This window comes from Strigops habroptila, chromosome 13, assembly GCF_004027225.2.
Source record: "Strigops habroptila isolate Jane chromosome 13, bStrHab1.2.pri, whole genome shotgun sequence".
Lineage (NCBI taxonomy): Eukaryota > Metazoa > Chordata > Aves > Psittaciformes > Psittacidae > Strigops > Strigops habroptila.
The window spans coordinates 9,082,775-9,101,212 of NC_044289.2; the positions used below are offsets into that span (position 1 = coordinate 9,082,775).

The 18,438-nt window shown below is 42.2% G+C and overlaps 1 long non-coding RNA gene across 4 annotated transcripts in view; it reads right to left on the reverse strand.

The window, feature by feature from the left end:
* Positions 1–2,350: 2,350 nt before the first annotated feature.
* LOC115615336 overlaps positions 2,351–18,438 on the reverse strand; it is a 39,511-nt gene continuing 23,423 nt past the window's right edge. For all 4 annotated transcript variants that reach the window (XR_003994024.1, XR_003994025.1, XR_003994023.1 and 1 more), the window contains one exon: positions 2,351–3,695. This is a non-coding gene — a long non-coding RNA (uncharacterized LOC115615336). The remainder of the gene's footprint in view (positions 3,696–18,438) is intronic.

Genomic DNA, 18,438 nt, shown 5'->3' on the forward strand with positions numbered 1-18,438 from the left:
GCAGTCTCTGGTGGGTATAAACTGCACTTCCCACCTGTATAACAAATGAGCCAGCATAATCCAAAGATGAGAATATGTGTATGGTCCCAGGTTCTGCAGCTCACTTGTGCTGCTGCCACGCTTTGGAATGAGCATTTCTGGGTTTTGTTGAACTCATGTGTGTGAAGTGATGACTGAAAGCAGTTACCGTTAGGTGAAGATGATTTAGATTTGCTTTGTTCTTTTCCCCTTCACAGAAGGGATGTGTAGTTCTGTTCTGCTTTTTTAACTCAGAGGAGTGGAAGTTGGACTGGCTCCCAGCTCTGCACTCAAGTGGTAGAAGATTCGTTTTAAGACTAATACAGGAAAAATACTTTTGCATTCTACATCAGCAGAAGAACTCCTTGTGGGGTTTTTTTTCCTTAAAAGAAAACTTGAGCCTCAACTCACTTTGTTAGGAGGTTTTCCATTTCATTGAAAATAACTTTTCAGTAAATGGAGCACGAGTCTGTTAACTGCCACTTACAGATGCTGAGGGGTTGGTAATCCTTTTCCCAGCAAAAGCAGGCACTCAAACTTCTAGAAAAGGTTATTCCTTTCTAAGAAAGCTTGGTTCTGTTCCTTTCTCCCTCTGTAGGCTGCTCTAGTTCCCAGGAGCCTACTGCCTGAAAACTGGAGACAGTTCAGAGTGTTTTGTGTCATTTCATGTAGCATTTAAGAGGTTTTAAAATACAGTTCTAAAAAACTTTAAATAACAAAAAGCTCCAACAGTTTCATGGCAGTACACCAATCTTTATCTGTCACCTAATTCTTTATTTCATTGCTTATCATCTATCTTATGACTGAATCATATTTGTCTCACTACCTAATAAGGCTTATTTAGTATTAGTGAACTCTGTAGGTAATAAACTTCTGAATTCTGAGCTGCTGTCTGTGAACAGCAAGACTGAAATATGAACCCTCTAAAAGTGCTTCATTTGCCCGAAAATTCTATGATGGGAAATACCATTTTATATAGTGATTAAATTAAAGATCTTGCACAAAAGTAGTCTGTCTTGCCAGGAGAATCAAGAAGGATGGAGGATGGTTGGTTTCAGTTTTGCCATAACCATTCTAGCATTTTAAACAAGTTACTCCTCACATCTGGATGTTAGCCTAGGCAAGAATTCCTTTCTAGATTAGAGTCTAACCACACATTTTTGTGGAAGTCAAAAAGCAGAAGAGGTAAATGGCCCTTAAAGCCAGTTTGTGTAATCGTAATGTATTGCACCATTATAATTTTATGAGGTGGGAGTTACCCAATTTTTACATACATTATTAAAGTTCTATAGCAGAACTCCAGAAACGTGCCAGCTGTGCTTGCAGAGGAGCCAGCTCAGGCTGACATTTACATTCCTCTATATTCAGTGGGAGACCCTGAAAACATGAGTCAGTCCAGGCTTTGGCTGGCACAAAGAGCAGAAAGACTATTAAGACTCTTTAAAAGAATTTCTTTCAGCCAGTTTATTTGAATTGAAGCAAAGTGAAGTGTGGTTTCTGTTTTAAATACGCTATCTAAAATCTGAAGGTTGTAACAGCTGAGAATGAATTGGAGGTTATCAGCACAGACATCATTTCTAGACACAAGATAGCTTTGTACAACAAAAAGAACCAGCTTTCTGAGCTGGTGTGACCTGTAATTTGGCTTTTGAGGAATACCCCAGAGTGCCAAGGACAGTCAGAGATCATTAAGGGTAGCTGCAGTTTATAGGATGCTTTATTGCTGTGAGTGTTCGTACGGGCTGGTAATAACTGCTACTTGGTAGCACTGCTCACTGCAGTGACCTGCAGCTGAGTGCAGTGGTTCAGCAAGTACACGCTCCCTTCTTTTAGCACACTCCTCTCCTTCCATCCTCCCCCCTCACTCCTTGAAGCATGTTACAGCCAATAAGCTTCTCTCCAAACTAAACAGTTATTTTCCAGCAGGGACAGACAGATGGCTTTTGCTAAACTCTGTTTTCTGTCTGGTACATCACACACTAAAGTCACATTTGATCTCAGCATTTCCCTTTGGGTGCTGTGACTTAACCCTTAATCTGTACTGGGACTTCTACTCAAAACCTTTACATGATGCTGCAGAAATATCTGCGTTGAAATTTTATTTCACAAGCTTTTAACCTACTGCAAGTTCAAGTGACATTTAATGCTGCCATCCTCTGTTCAGCAGCAACATTTCGGTAGCAAGAACTTGCCAATTAATATTTAACCCCTTGAGTTGTATTTTCAAGACAGAAATCTGAACATTCCTCCTGTATTTTTATAGGAAAATTCTCTAATTCTCCCCACCAAGAAATGAGTAGGTTTCAAATATCCAAATAGTTACAGTAAACACTTTGCCATTTTGCCATACGTTTATTTCATACGCTGCTGTGGTGTTAAAACAAGTTTATTTCCATTTTTACCAAAACCCAAAAGATTTCAGGAGTATGTTGTGTGAACTGTCTCTTCATTTCTGTTAATAAAGCAGCTGCTATTTGGATAAACAGGTTGGTATAACTAAAGTGTCTTCTGTTCCTCTCATAACTTAATCTGCCTCACTGTAACACCAGCTCCTTTGTAATAATCCATTACAATAACCTGCATTGCAGGGGCAGAGACACTGACTAGATCTGACTTCTAGTGCTTTACGTTTTAATTTGACTTTATCTATCTTTCATCATCAGTCCCACTAATAAATATGAAAAGGTTGAGTTCATTTATTTCTGCAGCAGAAAAGCATTGGTCTCCATGGTTACTCAAAGCCATGTAGCTTTACTTGCACCATAAGCTGCTTTTTTCCCCTTCACAGAATTTGCATTGGATCCTCCATCTTGAGCTTTTCCACAGGTATTTTTAAAACAAGAGCATTTATTTCTCTCTCTTCATACTGTGCTGTGTGAATGTATGTAAAGCCAATCAAGTGTATAACCTTCTCTTCCTAGTGCTCCTTCTTCAGAGAACTGAGTGGGTTTTGTTTCCCTACACCTATTTGGAAATAAAGCTCCAGGTGCCGAGATGAACTGTGCTACTCCTGGTCCTGCTAAAGAGCATCTGCATCACAAAGCAGCACACCCAAAGGTCCATAACAGCTTTGCAGACAGTTTATTTATACCATTCAACTTACTTACATTACACAACAGCTCATAACCCCCTGTTCCTAGTCTGAAGTAGAGTGCTGGGAGCTTTAGCCATCCATGTGCTGTCTATTGAACTTCTAAATTCTGACATGGGCTTCTCTTGTAAAATCTGATCATTTGTGCATAGTGAAGCTGGCACTATTAGCACATCACAGCTTTAGCATGCTTCCAGAGCACTCTTCAACCTTCTGACCATCTGAGGTATAAAAACGTGAAGGTAAAAGAGGATTTGCACATCCTCTCCACTGATTTCAGAAGCTGATGAAGTGCAAACCACTATGATCGAATCTTAAATGTTCCAGCCTCTATATAGCTACAATATGATCAGAAACTTTTAGCTTCCCCTGCAGATGCTAGCCAAAGATCTGAAATGTAACAGTTGCTTCTTCCTAATGCCATAAAGTATGAACTGTGAGAAGCAACTCGGGCAGTCTTTCCCAGAAACTTTCTAGTAGCCAAAAATTATTTTGAGACGTGGTACCTACATAGTTCATAGGAAAAAAGTCTTCGGTTCAGTAGTTTTGGCAGGTCACAGGGGTGTGCTGCTGACAGAGGGTGTCTCTGAAAGAAAATAGGACAGAAATTAATCTTACTGCTAAAGAACAGGCAACAACACTTTAGGGAATTGACAATGTAAGACACACGGGGTGGGGGGAATCAGCAGCTCAGAACTGAGGTTACTTTCCAGTACAAGATCATCGGCTTTGTAACCAATGCTGACAGTGTGAAGTTTTCTTTCACACCTGATTCTACTGACTTGGCAATCAGCTGGATTAATAGTGAACTGATAAAAATAGAGTAGAACACAGGGGAAATTAGCTTTATAGCTCAGAAAAATGCAAATTAATTGGTAACCCTGGAAAATACTGACTACAGAAGAAATGCAGAAAGGGATTTGGGTTTGCTTCTGGGATGTTTAAGAATTCAAATAATTGATTAACTCTGAATTGAGGAGATGATATAGATAGATAAAATCATTTTTCTGTAGTGCAGCAATTCAAACCTCTAGCTAAAATCACAGTCTCAATGGAAGATGAAGAGCCTGTCTTTGCCATAAAGCTAATGGTCTTCAGGTCCTAAACGTATTGCCAGAGAAGTTTGCTATTTAGATGTAATCCTCAGATTTATTTGTATGTAATTCTCATTCATGTGTTTCAAGCTGTGCAGCTGGTTACAAACATCCGCTGCTAATTCTTTGGAACAGACACTGGCTCTCCATATCCATCTAGGCACAATTTAAGAGGTAAACACTCATTTGCAGTATGACCGAGGTACTGGCTGGCAGAGCTGCAGCATGCACAGGGGTTCTGCTGATCAACTTCTGATTTGCACATCCTGCAGATCAATACCCCGCTCCAGAGGGGCATGTGCTACCTATTAGAATATACACACTCTGCTGGGGGGAGAAACCTAATCATCACCAGATGCATGTGGGTTTGAAGTTTTTATGCACAGAACCAAACAAAAGGAGATGGGCTCCTCTTAATGGGCAGAATACTAAATGTAAAATGTAAACTAAGATTGGAAATCAGCAGTCACAACCGCTGAGACATGATGAAGAATCTGAATTGATCATATAACAACTGCTAGTAATGAGGTTCACCTCTGCAAAATAGGAGAAAACCCCCTAACCAAAGCAGCAGTAAAACAGCCAGCTGTAACAAGTCACAGGGAATACCAACGTTTCCTGTGTTTTCCCTAAAATAAAAGCAGAGAGCAAGGAAAGTTGAAAGTCACTCCAATTTTCAAAGGGAAATAATGTGTCCTTCATTTCTAGAACAATATTGCCAGTGGTCACACCAGGAAGTGTGTTATGAATTACAGTAACTGAACTGAATAAGCTGGGTGACAAACTGCAGAATGTCCTGATCAGAGCAATCGAACTTAACTAAGGACATGAGCCTCTCTAAAAGCAGACTCAGGATTGCCCACAGCTCATGAAACCACTGTCCCACTCTATTTGTAACCAGTTATTTTAGAACTTCTTATTCTTAGCACTTATTATCCAGAATTCCTCCAAATAAATGATGCCATGATTGAAATGATAGGGTTGGGGGTTTTTTTGAGATCCTTGCAACAGTAATCTGATGCTTTGATGAATAATACCTTATTATAATGATCCATAGATACACTTGTTCCCTTCTGACCTGCAGATGCTGTATGTTTTCTATATACTGTAACTGTGCCATAAATACTTACAAAAGTGCCTCCTCCTGTTTTACATTTACCCCCACCAAACTTGCACCAAGGAATACTCGTTACCAGCTTATATGAAAGGAACTACTTCAGCCTTCATTATCTTCCAGCATAGCTGCTGAATCGATAGTAAATGAGAGGCAAAGATCCCAATCCATATAACTTGACTGTTTTACAAGAAAGGGGTCTGAGAAAAGCTTGCTTTCACAGTGGCACAAACGCCACACAGGGTTAAAAGACAAGGGCATGAGGAATCTCTGTGCTGTGCACATCACACACACTGAAGATGAAACAATTCCTTTGTGGTCAGGCCGCTGTGAAACTTAAAGGAGAAGTGATGCAGTTGCCTGCTAAGGAGGCAGGGGGAGAGAAGAGGGTGAAAACATCTTGAAATTCCAAAGCCTATTGAAGTCATCAGAAGAGAAAGGTTTAAGTAGTAGCAAAGAGCCTTTCACCTCTAGATCCCTTGATTCATGTGTGTCACAATCTAATAAAGGCCAGATTATGGCCCTTAGGAAGTAGGTGCTCTCATGAGGTGCAGCCATACCATAACATACAACCAGTGGTGGCACTGACTCCAGCAGTGGCTTGCTGACGGCGCAGTGGCATTAAGACTAAACTGTGCTTATGTCTAATCCAGGCTACAAAGACCTTGGGCAAGGTTCTGCCATTTCTATGAGCATAGACACCATTTCTGGTGTCTATGAGCACTTATGGCACCTATCCAGTGCAAATACATACCCTTATTTCTCCTCTTACCTCTTAGGTGAGGCTTTAGACAGGAGAGCATAGTGGAGCAAGCTCACATTGTATCTGAAATACACAAGCTGGAAACATCTCTGTATACGTTGTCCCAAACTTGCAAACTATTAATGAACTTAAAGATCCAACAATGAGCGAATAAACTGAGGAAATTAGGATTAAAACAATTAGGGAGGAATTTAGCATTTGGAAGGCAGTATAACAAGCTCAGATGAAGGTAGATCAAATAGTAGAAATGAAAGGATTAAAACATTTGTGAGAGCTTTTGAAAAATAAAGTATGCACAACAACTCTGCACTTGCAGGCAAATAAAGGAAATGGCATGTAGAATCATGCCTGAAAGATTAGAACTTCTGGTTGCAGCTTTAGGGACTTCAGTCAGTTGCATTTTAACAGGCAGTCAAGTTATCCAGGGAGACACGTTGTGTGACATAATATCTAAGGCACTAAAAGCACCCCTTGAGAGATAGAGTTTGAAGCCCCTGAAAGCCAGGCCCCCGGTGGATAGAGCTAAATATGTGAGAGCAGGAAGAAAATGACCCATTTAAGAGCACAGTGGTTACTCTGACAACTGCAATCCAGCATCAGAACAGCAAAGCTGGGTCAAAAGGTGGTCACTTACAGGTTGTATCACATCCAGGGAACAGCTTAATTCACAGACAATTAGATTCTGCCTTCTATTGAAGAAAAACAAATGCCGGCCTGGGTGTGTTTGCTTGTTTCCATTTTCATTGCTAGGCTTCAGTCAGCCTGCACAGCAACATTACATTTAAGGCAAGTGCTCGAAGAACTGCTGATGTGGACACAGAAAATCGTTTCCCTTCTATCTGAGAATGGATCCAGAAACCCATTTTGGTACTGCTCTTACAACGCAGATGCAGGGCATCAATCCTCCGGGACCATGAGCTCAGCCCAGCTAGACCAATTCACTGTCCATGCCTGGCTCTTTTCGTTCCCAACAGCCTCCCAAGCAGATCAGGAACAGGCAGCACTTCACCTGCCCACATGCATAATGAACACACGCCAGGAAGCAGCCAGGCAAGTGCAGTGGGTAAGGTCTCTTTGTGGTGCAGGGCACTGGTACAGTCACAGCAGAAAGGTTTGGCACCATTATAAGGATTTCTGACCCTATTCCAAACAGTGTGTTTACCCAGGCTGTTGTGGGGTGCCTGACCACCACAGCTAAAACACTGAGCTGCTTTCACAGGCAGAGAAAAGAGTAGATTACCTACAAAAAGCAGGATGGTTTTTATTTCACATAGAAGAAAGTTAACCTTCCATATATTGCATCTCTGGAAATGCAGATGCTAACTTGAACCTGCATTCTTACTCTGACAGCAATTGTTCAGTGGCACCAAAACAGTCTCCTTTAAGGCTACTGAATTTAAAGCCTTAGATGTCTTTACAATAACTGTACTGGGGTAGTTATCCCTCTGAACTGATCAATTCTGCAGCTTCAAAGCAGAGAAAGGAACAATAATAAAAAATAACTATTCTATGATTCTGTGATTTTGTCCACTCTGTTGGACTGTGGCAGTGATTTTCCCTGAAGTACTCTTCATGTTTCCAGAACTCCTGAATCCATTTCTTTCACATCTGCCGCCTACCACCTGAAGCAGCACTAAAATACCTTTCTCTTGACATCAATAAACATCTTTGCTCCTGTTAGTTTACAGTGAAAAGCCGCCAAGCTCTCTGGAGTGGATCAGCACTGCTGCAGATATCCAAAGAAAACAGAGCAGCTCAAGGAACACTTCTCTGCAGAGATCTGCAACAGAAATCTGGGTTCTGCTAGGAAAGATAAAAGGGGATTCTTGGCTATCTGGCAAGAGTTACTTTTCAGATTTGGTCATTCTCGCAGGTATTAAATCAATGCCCAGACTTCAGGTCTATGGCAAAAACTGAAGCTTGTTTCTTCAGCAGCTCCAAAATCAAGCAACCAGTCTCACTTTTTTCCAACGAAGTTTCAAAAATGTCCATTTGGATTCCTCTTGATCTTAATTTTTAATATAATTTTATATAACAATGGTAAAATAATTTCCATTTCCACTAAAACAGATTTAAAGTTCAGCATACTTCTTCAAAACCTATCAACTTTGACTTCCCAACCAGCCGCCCTTTGATTGCTGCCAGCCCATCCAGCACAGCGCTGGGCGACTCCTGAGACACACTTGGGGGAAAGGTATGAATTAAAGAACCAAAATGTGTCTTCACACATGAGCTCTGATGCTGAGCACAACAAATCCTCACCCACATGTTCTTCTCTGTTAAAACACTTGCTGTGGGCCAAGAAAGTCATTTAATAAAGATGTTTTTAAAGAGAACAAGGGGTCTGACGTCCGCTACTGCCATATAGAGACCTCTCTTCTTTAGGCTGCCTCCATGGTAATTCTTATCTACCATTTGTGGGGCTACCAGCCCCGCTGTGCCAAGACAAATGAAATTCAGCTCTTCTACAGCATGTGCTGAGTAAACATGTCACTGAAGATACAACATAGCACTTTATCTACACAAATGGGTAGAATCAAGCAGTGTAAAACCAGTGTGAAGGCTTACCCTTCACTAAGTAACGTAACTTCTCAGAAGTTTCTTGAAGCTTCTCAAAGGTGTTTAACCAGTGTCAAGAAATCACCTCTCAATTAGCAACGTCAAAGCAGACTGAAGGCTGAAGATTAATCCCAACAACAACCTTACAAACCAGTCAAACACATCTGCACCTTGGGAAACCAAGGTTGTGTGATATGTCCCAGCAAGTCATGGCAGAGCCCAGACTTAAATCAGGACTGACAGGAGAACTCTAGTAGAGCCCGCAGCACGGGTTGAAGACTTCACCACCAACAGCTGTCCTCCCCATTCTCCCCCAGAGGTTATTTTTCTCTCAGTCAGCAAAGGAAGCGTGTTGCCACATCAGAGCCATCCCTGCTGAATCTGGCAATCTGCCTCCAATCACTGATGAAGGCAGGTTTGTACTAAGGTGCCAAAACTATTAATTGCAAAAGCCAGAGCATGGGTGTAAGTTCTGCTCTAGTAGCAGCTTCTGTCCTAAGGCAAACATAGTAACGTCAAACCACTTCAATTTTCAGAACACAGCTTCTGAGCCCAGTTTTTGCTCATCTCCCACAATTTATGTATTTTACCCAGCATGGCTTCCAAGAGCTGGATTCCATTCTCAACTTCACACGCACAGCATCCTTACTACCTCAGCAAGGTAAAGCTGAGATAGTAAGGATCTTACTTGCATCCTTACTATCTCACCTATCATTCTATAAGCCCAGAATGTGACTGGATGAGGAGCACAAGGGGCAGAATTCTCCTCCTGAGAACATACCGAAGTCTTTCCTGACTCTGGTACCTGTGCCCATCATCAGCTGTAGTCAGTCAAGGTGGATACCCGACCTCAGCACAGCACATACAACAGCTTCCAGTAACAACCTCTGCACATCCGCTCTTTACAGAAGTCTGTCTGAGGACCATCTTACCTTCCCCTTTTCCTTCAAGCCTGTGGGGTTACTGTGAAGGCTTTCCCGGTGATTATTGACTCTTACATCCATTTTCTTATATCTGATTGACCAACAGATAGGGGGGGAAATAAAAATCCTTTCTATGGAGGTCTGTTACTAGTCTCCTAATTAGAGAACAATATAAACTTTCAGGCAAACTGTTCCCAAACATAAGGCAATCGTATCAAATCTCATTAGTTATGGGTCTCAAAAGCACAGTAAATAGTTCACAGACTGACTGTGAACAGCTCATGGAGTAACTAATACACAATGGAAATAGGGAATTTACCAATTAGAATGAAGTTTATTCCCTCACCTGTTTGCTTGGTAACTCAGAGGCACATGTTTTATCCTTCTTAGCATAATCATATTATCATCCCCATCACAAATCATAAGCTTTTTCTTCCTTTTGTCCTAAACATTTTGTGTAAGCACTTCAGAGGAAGGTCAGTTCCATGCAAGCTCCAAAAAACATCACATATATCCTTTTGGCTGAAATTAGTCACTAACAACTACCTTTCACTTCTGACTTATGACTAGAATCTCTTCAAGGGAAGGATAAATCAGGCTTCCCTTTGCGCAGTACAATTGCATGAAAACATGGAAAATGGTCAAACAGCTATTTTCATTCCATAAATAGTAATGAAATACCTAAAGTCAAGAGAATTTAGAAAAAGCACAGGAGAAAAAAACCACAACAACATCCTTTCCCCCCCCAATCTCTTCAGCAAAGATCTATTCAACAGCTCAATAACGATGACTGCACAAATCAATAACGCTGCTGAGGCCATGGGAAAGCCCAGTTTATGAGCTGTTCAGTGAGGAGACAGAAACACAGGGATGCAGCAGCTCTTCTCCTGCCAAAAGAGTGTGGGATGCAGAAGAGATGCGACCACTTTGCAGACTCGCACTGCAAAATGTGTTCTCCCTAAGTGTACAGTCCAAGGTTTTGGGCTTAGGCATGTTACCCACCAGGCTTTCCTCTCTTCAGCGATGGATCCAGCTCCTCACTAATACAAGCATTTTCCTGATACACTGTTGCCAGAAGGAGCGTGTTCTTTAAAAAGGAAAATCTGGATTTGTTTTGCTGTTGCCATTTGTGAGTGCTCTGACAGGCTGTGCCAGACTGCCCCCGCTTCAGCACTCTCAGCCTCTCCGTTTGTTCCTGATCAAGAAGCAGTAATATATTTGGGGCTGCTCCTCATGCGTTAATCTTCAGGAAAGCCAAAAGGGAAGAGGAGTGAGAGAAAGAATGAGATAAACTGAGTTAAATAATAACAATAGTACCCAGCAATTCTACCTGCAGGAGCACAAAGGGCAGAAACAGGACATTTGACCCTCATGTCCTTCTAACACAAGTATTCTCCTTTTACTAGTAAGGTAACTTCGTACATTCTTTGGTTTTTACTGCAAGGTCTGCTCCCAGAATTCCCAGGTCCCTGCCTAGAGGCGCAATCTAAGGAAGTGCTTAAGACAGGGGCAGATCCAAACAGGGACTATCACAGCAAACTGGTATTAAAAAAAGGGCAGAAAAAACCTCAACAAAACCCATGGGACCAGATGGCTGCATTTGAGGATGCTCAGGGTGCTGGTTCACATCATTGTGAGGCTGCAGTCAGTCATCTTAAAGGTCAGGGCAATCAGAGGTTCTTAATGATGAAAGAAAGCCAAATGTCATGCTTGTCTTCAAGAAGGCCAAGGAGGAAGACAGGGGGATCTACAGGATATTCAGCTGAACCTCAGCCTCAAAGAATATACGGACCAAATCTTTTTGGAATCCATTTCCAACACTTCAAAGAAAAAGAGGTGATTGAAAAAAGTCAGCACAGACCTAGTAAGAGCAGTGCTTTGCCAACCTCATTTACAGCTGGTTAGAATGCAGCCTTGCAGAAAGAAGTACTGGTGGTCCTCAGGGACCAGAAACTGAACCTGACTCAGCAGAGTTCTCTGGCACTGAGGGAAGCTAACAGCATGCTGGTGTCAGTATGAGCACAACCAACAGGCTGAGGGATGTGATGGTCCCTCTATTTTGGCACAAGACTGCATCTGAAGTCCTGTGTCTGGTTTTGAGCTTCCCAGTTCATGAAGGAGTTGCTGGACTGACAGACTTGGAGCAAGTCCAGCAGAGGACAATCAAAAGGCTCAAGGCATGGAGCATATCCATTACGAGAAGAGACTGAGACAGCCAGTTTCTTTGGCCTGAAGAAAAGTGCAATTTAGTTGATGTCTTCAGCTATCTAATGACTGAAGACAGAGCTGCTTACAGAGAAAACAGGGCTGAACTCAACTCACAGCTGCATAGCAAAAGAAAACCCTCAGGCAATGGATATACGTTGCAGAAAGAAGAATACAGATCAGACGTAAGGGAAAAAACGTGGTCAAAGTTTGCAAAGGGTGCCCAGAGAGGCTGCAAAATCTCCCTTCTTGGAGAAGTCAGAACTTGACTGGATGAGGCCCCGGGCAGCCCAGTCTCACTTCAGCCAGCCCTGCTTTCAGCAGCGAGCTGGGACCTGATGACCTCCAAAAGTTCTAACTTATATTATTCAGTGATTGTAACTGAGGCACAGAGGCAATAAATTACCTGAACTGTGCCTATGGTCTTCATCACATTAACCATAAGCTTTAAATTCAGCATTTCTGGGCTATTTATTCCAGGGTGTTAGTCCTTGCCAGGTACAGGATTTAGTGCTTGTCATTGCTGAATTCACTAAGATTCAGGTGAGCACATCCCTCTGGCCAGCTGGTGTCCTCAGAAAGGCAGCCCTGTTGTGGAGCACACCCCTTGAGGAGAGGGCATCCTGCCTGCTCCTCCAAGGTCACTGATAAAGGTATTAGGCAAATGTCTGACAAACTACACCTGTAACTAGCATCCAGGTGGAATACAAGCCATTAACAACCACCTTGTCTGTCTAATGATCCAGTCAGTATTTTCACCTATCTAGTAGTCCACCCATCTACATCATAACATCCCAATTTGAATAGAAAGATGTGGGTGTCTGTATCAAAAGACTTCCTAAGCACGAGGTACAGGATATCAACTGCTCTCCCCTTATCTGCAGTTACCCCATAGTCATGTCATTCCTGATGACTTCACAGTTAGAACAAACTCAACATTCCTAATAAGGGAACAGTGCTAGGAAAAACATTCATAAAGGGAAAGCATTCAACGAGATAGATCCTAGTCCTACTGTGTTCCCATGTAAGGCAATGGGAACTGAGAGCACACGGCACCTTGGAGAATCCAGCAGATACCAGAAATGTGGCAAAACTGGAAGTGTTAGATTTAGCCTGGCAAAATATACAGGATCCTAATGCTCATTGGGAAGGCATTCAGACAAACACACTGACCCACCCACAAGTCACAGGAGATGGAAAATTACACTCAGTTTCCAAGAGTAATACAGCAGGAAACAGAGATCAATGAGGTTTGGCTTGTATGTCAACCTCTAGTCAGCGGCTGTGATGCTGTTCTACTGTAGTACAAGAAGAAATTTGTCCACAAATACAAGACTAGCCAGCATGCTTACACTGTCAAATCAAAGCTTAATGTCCTGTCTCCAGCTGAGACCAACGGCTGATGCTTAGAGTATAAAAACAGGGCCAGTATGCAGCGTTCCTGCCTTGAATACTCTCCTAACCGACAGGAATTTGGAGCATGCAGGTTCCTAGAAATAGAAAGGTAACTGTGCTAAATGACTTTGATCAAGTGTAACATACCTAAATCTTCTTTCATTTACAACTGCAATAGTGAGCTCAAAATTTGGGTGATACGCTGCATGGAAAAAACCCTCCTTTAGTTAATTTTGAGGCTATTTCTTGAGAATAATTTCTAACTTATTGCCTCATGCGATTTTAGAATTCAAAGAACTCCAGTGCATTCTTCTTCAGTGTGGAAAAGAGAACTAAAGCCATAGTGTGCTGTGCTGTTTCCCAAAGGGATGTGGTTCCAACCTCCTGGTCCAGATGCATTTTCTAGTTCTGCTGCAATAGGACCACAACTTCAGTCACTTTTAAGGATGAAGCCACAGAGGGGCACAAGAAGGTTTTTATTTTCTTTCTTTGTACGTTTTGTAATAATCCCTAACATGCAATTTTCTTTCCTGCCTGCTACTGACCCGTGAGCTGAAGGTTTTCATGAGGCCATCGTGGTTACTTCATGATACCTTTCTTTAGTGCAAAATGCAAGCTCAAAGACCAATACCAAACCTGTGGGGCTCACTCACATCACCCCCATTTGCATCACCTTATATTTATTGACATTTCATTTTGACTACAAGTTTTTCCACCCAGTCTCTCAACGTTGCAGGGTCTGGCTGCAGCTCTCTGCAGTTGGTGTTCACTTCTGTGATCTCAAAATAACTATACCAACAAGCTTTCCCATCTCATTGTATGCCTCATTTTCCAAATCATTTGTGAGCACTGAACAGCATCCTAGAGATACAGCAAGCATCTGAAAGACTTCTTTCCAAGTCTTTTGCTCAGGAGCAGATAATTCTTTGGGATCCCAACAGGATGAAAGAGTGAGGACTACACTGGTATGCTTTGGAGGCATGTCGTGGAACATATGTGAATAGCAACTTGAGCAACCTGACATGAGAACAGCCACAGTGCTTAAGTGGGAGGAGAAACAGCTCAAAATAAAAGTAATTATAGTCCCAAAAGTGATACAAGACTCCATTTACACATATTATATAAAGAAACACAGATTTGTCTTAGTAACAACGGATACCAAAAATTGTTAGAGACTGGAAATTACTGTTATAGTTTGGTTTTACAATCTTTTATGGTTCTTCTACAGGGGGTACTTTGGAAATGAAAGAGTTAAACAGGAATGGTGGAGAGTTTGTATGGATTAACCAGATTTTTCTGGAAGTCACTATCAGTGAACGGTTGTTCTTCAATACGGTAAAGTTATGTCAACTAACAGAGAATAAAACAGGCTGTGCATGGCTGTGCAAAGGCAAAACAAGGCAGGGCACCTCACACACCCAGGCATGGGCACTGCACAGGGGGATCCCCAGCCAGCCAAACCCCGCGGTACCCAGCTAAGGGCTGGGACAAGGGGTGAGTGAAGGCAAGCAGAGGCAGCCCAGCTGCCAGGGGTTCTGGCACTCACACACACACACGTTTTCGGCAGACTCCTGCATTTTTGTTCCTGGCAAACCAGAGCAGCTTGGGAAATACTTGCAGGTCTGGCTGCTTAAGCCGGAGCAGTGTAGCAGGGAGCATGCAACAATCGCCCAAGAGTGGCTCTCAGCATAACTGCTGCTGGAGGAAAAAAATCATTCCCATAATAACTGTTTTGCAGCACATCAGTTTTGCTTTGTACAGCATTTCACCACCCAGCTGATGTACACAAAAACAAGGGCAAACATGCTACTTTCATACCTTCCCCCCCCAGTCATCTTGACACATGGACTCTGCGACAAAATGAATGCTACCGAAGCCCAAAAATATCTGCACTGAATATAAATATATTATGAAATAGCTTTTAAACTCTGCCCTAAAGCACTTCCTGATTGGCTGCCAATGATGTCACACATCCATAAAGCCCAATAAAAGGCAGGGGTTAACAAGTCTCATATGTGTGTGTGATGCGCAGCAGGAGGCCAGCCCAGCCCGGGACAGGACAGGGGTGAACCATCCCATCTCCCAGGTAGTTCAAATCCTGGGACCTCAGGTGTGGTGTCCAGCGGCTGCACCGCTGTCTGTGCTCGCAGACTGATCTTCATGGGACCTAACTACGCACTGTTTACTTAGGAGAGAAGCCTTCCCTAAAGGATACAGTAAATCACTATCAGATTTTAGGTATTAAAGATACACTCCTGCATATTCAAAGCAACTAGTCTGATCACACCTACCAGCTGGGATCTTACATTTCAAGTCAAAGGTGAACTAAGTATGGTCCCCTTCGCACACAGGAACTTGACCTTCAGTCCTGTTTGAATAAACTGTTATTAAAGTGAGTAATGTTTTACAAAAGCCCTAACAAAACTCAAATCTACTGTTTTACAAAACTCCAAAACTAATGCCAGAAATATCAGCTAAGCCTTTAAAACATACTATTTTGGCACCCACTGCACAAACAGTAAATTATGTTAACTCTTTCTGTGCACTCCTGCTTAAAGGCTGCCTGACAAACAATCTAGGTTTGCAGGTTTAGGTGATTTTGACAAATGGAGCATTCTATGCAGAGAGGAATCTGCTGTGTAAAAGCGTGTATGATGGTCAATTGCCAGCAACCAATATTTGTTTCTTACTATGAATACAATCCTTGGAGCTGGCTTAGTTTCAAATGTTATTAGGTAGACAGCATGTGGTGGTGCAGTAAGGAGACTTACGCATGAACTCAAAATATACTGAATTTGATCACCCTATTCTAGGCAGTTTTTGCTGCCAAATGTGGGCTAATTTATATATAGCAGCCTAGTGAATAGTTTGCACTCGTACTTCCACAGCAAGAGTGGAAGCAGACCACGTACAAGCATGAAAATTTTGTTACCTAAAACTTTCTTTTTCAAATCCTCATCAAAGGTTTAGGAACATTCAACAGGAACAAAACTGCCAGCTACATGGTTCAAACCTGGAGCTGCTATCAGGTATGGTACCACTGCAGTGCTCAAAGCAGTACCACAATGTAAGAGAACAGGCTGTGTGTTGCTATCTACTGTTGTTCCTCCTGCCTCTTTTTTCAGTTGCATATTAATGGCAAAAATGCTAAAATCAGTCAAAGGAAAAAAAAAAGCCCCAAGCTCAGTGTCTGGAAGCCTCCTGCCTTCCTTGATGACTCCTAAAGGATCCCTTCACCACTGAACCTCGGCACATACCATCGAATATTCCAAGTGGAACAAATTCATTAACTTGTAAACACTACTTAACTAACTGAAAGCCAGCGACAGAAACCTAGAGCACTGTTAAATCAACTTCAGGCAGACACTGCATCTCATGTGTTAATACTTGCCATCTGCTCATGTTGCATTTTTTACCACAAGAAAAAAAATGTGACTGCTGAGTAAAGACACTTCAAAAACAGCAATAGGAGAAACCTGACCTCACTCAGCCAGAAACTATGGCTTTATTTTTATGGGGTTTACACACGCACACACACACTCCCTGTGTCTCTATTAAAACCAGCAGAACTAATGTAAAATAGTCCATTTAGCTGTTGCTGCCTTATAATCGCTACGCTAGGAAAGCTTACAGGAAGAAAGAAAGTGCCTGTGCATGTTTGGTACTCCAGACAGCAAGAAATTTGCCTCGGGGAGAAACACTTTGTGAAAGAAGGTGGGGGAAGGGTAATATGCTGGTAGACAGAGCCATGAGGAACCAGCGCAGGAGCGTGTTGGAGGCTTTGGGAAACAGTGCCTGTCACTACGGCTCCTACAGGTTCCAGCACAGCAAAGCACCTTTCCGGCAAGACAACCATTACATCACACCCCAAACTGCCTCTGGCCACAGCAAAGGGCCCAGGCAGGAAGGGATGGATGCCAACAGATGGAATGTGTCTCTGCTTTGTGAAACATGCCATTTTTAAACTGATGCTTTTAAGAAATCAGTGCTTTTTTTAAAGAAGTAAGAAGTCCTAACTTCTTACCCCCTTGAAAACTAAAGGAGATCAATGTTTTGCCCCAGAAGCTGGCTGTATGACTTAGAGGACATGAAGGTATAAGCTTTGTTTTAGTTTTGGCCAAAATGGTATTTCATTTGCCATCCAGTGTGCTTCTAGTAATAATCCTGAAGAGCGCTCAAGCATTTCAGTAATGCAAGTGAAAACGAGTCTGCTGCAGCACCAGGTCACCAAGGAATAAGTAGTTCTGAAATTACGTGCCATGAAGTTCTGCTTAGCTGTTGCCAAGAAAAAGAACTGCCAGATTTTGTCTGAAATTGCCATTTGTGCCTTTTAACAGTTGTCATGTTTTAAATGGGTGCTTATGAAGAAAGCATCCAACAGACTACTTGCTGCGTGACAGATACACAAAGCAGCAGGCCCTGATCTAGATGGGCAAATTCAAAAGCAAGTTTCTTTACAGAGGCAGTCAGGAAGAGAAGGACACGTGGTGATGGTGCATGAGGTGAAAACCTATCCACTGGAAGTGGGACAAAACCTTTCCACAGAAGTCACTGCAGAGTAACTGTGCACAAACACTGGCTCCAGTGTGTGCCTCAGTTATCACGATAAACTCTGTGCATGAAACTTGAAATTGTGACTTCTGACTAAAGATGTCTCATCCATTTCCTATTACTAGTCCACAGAACTATTTTACCTTCTTCAAACTACAGCATAGTGTAGTTTTTCTCTGGATGTCACCTTTCTTTGGCTGTATTCCCAACCTTACCCACCTTGACTTGATATTGGTAGGACTTTATTAGCTGCTGGGGTCCTATTCCTGATGACTAGAAATAGTGGGAAAAAAATAATACTGCGGTTATAACCAAAGTGAATAAATGTCAGCCTGTCACACGCAACTGAAAAGAGAGACTAGCAGGATATATTCAGACCACAAATATTTGAACACAAGGCAATCTTTATCGTGAAAATAACCACTCATTTGGTCCCAGATCCTTCATGCTTAAAACTCATGCCTTTTTACTTCCACCCCAGATCTTTCAGCAGATCTTTCCTCTCCACAAAGGAGCCCAGGTGTTTCTTGAATTCACTTAGCATTTCCAACACTTCACTCATTCTCACGCTAATGAAACCCACATGTTTAAGTATTACTGTCCTCAGTTTCTTCCTTACTGCCCTTTTCTGGAGATACAAATTCATTATGTGGGTAGCTTTCCCCGTACTAGAAAAAAGTTGTATAGATTTTATTAACATCTTTCATAATTTCAAAGACTAAAGT